The sequence below is a fragment of the Myotis davidii genome, unplaced genomic scaffold, assembly GCF_000327345.1.
Source record: "Myotis davidii unplaced genomic scaffold, ASM32734v1 scaffold663, whole genome shotgun sequence".
Classification (NCBI taxonomy): domain Eukaryota; kingdom Metazoa; phylum Chordata; class Mammalia; order Chiroptera; family Vespertilionidae; genus Myotis; species Myotis davidii.
The window spans coordinates 2,420,302-2,422,014 of NW_006295816.1; positions in this window are offsets into that span (position 1 = coordinate 2,420,302).

Here is a 1,713-nt window from a genome sequence, read left to right on the forward strand (position 1 = left end):
TGGTCCATCCGCATTATTAACCGGTATCCGCATTATTAACCGGTCCACCTAGTAACTGGCAGCCTTTGCAGGCAGCCCCGATGTGCCTGGCAGGGCCTGGGGGAGGGCGGGCCTCACCCTCAGAGTGGACTCCCCACCTCCTGCCTCCAGGTGCTGCCCCTCCCGAGAAGGAGAAGCACGTCTCTATTCCAGGCCAGCCCAGCAGCAGGGAAGGGCCCTGAGCAGGCAGATCAGGATTAATCACCAGATTAATCACTCGGGTAATTGCCTGGCAGCTGGGAGGGAGGCTCTGCCCACCAGGGGCAGGGCCCTCGGGGCGGGATGGGACGGAACCCTGACCCAGGCGGGGCAGGAGGTTGGCCTGGGCCGGTGACCTGTGGCCCGGGGCTGCCGAACGCTGAGCCCACCTGTGACGCGAGCTCCCACTCCCGCGGGCCACCTTTTGGGGTGAGCGTGTCACCGATTTAGCGAACACTCACCTGGTGTTCCCGCGTGTCAGGCACTGTTCCAGGCCCTCCATGAGCTCAGTCCTCTCAGTAGGAAGAACCTGCCCACTGTGCACGCGGGGAAAGACTTGCCTGGGGCCCCAGACCCGCTGGGCCAGGCAGCAAGGGGCTCTCAGGGGAGTCCCGCGGGCCCAGGTCCCGGGCTGTGTAGCAGGCAGAGCCGACACCTGGCCGCTGGGAAAGGGCCAGGCAGTTGCCCCGCCCCCTCGGGAGCCAGGCTGCGGCCCATCACCAGTGATCGCCCGGGAGCTGCGTGTTCCCTGCTCTGCCTGGTTGGAGATGATGAATGGGGAGGAGGCGGTGCAGCTCCCGGGCCGGCTCCGGGGCCTGGCTGCTGCGGGCAGCCACTGTCCTATCGCACGTGTTCCCTGCGGGGATGCAGGGGCAGAGGAGGGGGACTCCCACTGACACGCCCAGGAGCCCACCCGGAGCCCAGGCCCAGAGCTGGACACGCCCTGAGCGATGCCGGGATGACCAGACCCACTCAGCCTGGCCAGGAGACCCCCGAGCCGGGTCCCAGCCCCGTGTGACCTACACAAGTCGCTCCACCTTGACCTCGCGGCAGGGGCACAGCTGAGTGGGCTCGGGAGAGCTCGGTGGAGAGGAGTGTCCGTGGGGCGAGGGCAGAGGCCCTGATGGTCTCTGCACGGTGCCCTGGTGCACCCTGGGAGGAGCGAGGGTTGAGGTGGAGGGGACAGTCCCAGGGCAGGCACAGGTGGCAGCGAGAGGGTTCCAGGAGGAGGGATCTGCAGATGCTGTGAGCTTGGGCCGTGCCACCAAGAACATGTCCCCCAGCCTCACCCTTGCCCATCCTCTGCCCACGGAGCCTGCCGGGGGCAGCCTGTCGGGGCAGGAGAGGGGTGAGTCTCCGCTCCCTGTGGGAGCCCCTGGTAAGGCCGAGGTGCCAGGTCCTGTGCCACCCTCAGGGCTCAGCACAGACCTGTCCCGCCCCCAAGCGCCCCCAGGGCTGCGGGGCTGGGTGGCGAGGCCTGTATTCCCAGCTGGGAGGGGCGGCCTGGGTCCCAGGACTCTGGGTGGAAGAACCATCTACTCGCTACAGGACAGGAACCTGCTCGTTTAGTGAAGTTCCTCCATGTGCTTTTCATACACGAACTCACTTATTCCCAGGAAGCGAGACCCACGCACTAATCCTCCATTCGACAAGCTGCCCCAGCCAGACCCGCAGCCGCTCCCAGGACGGCCCGGC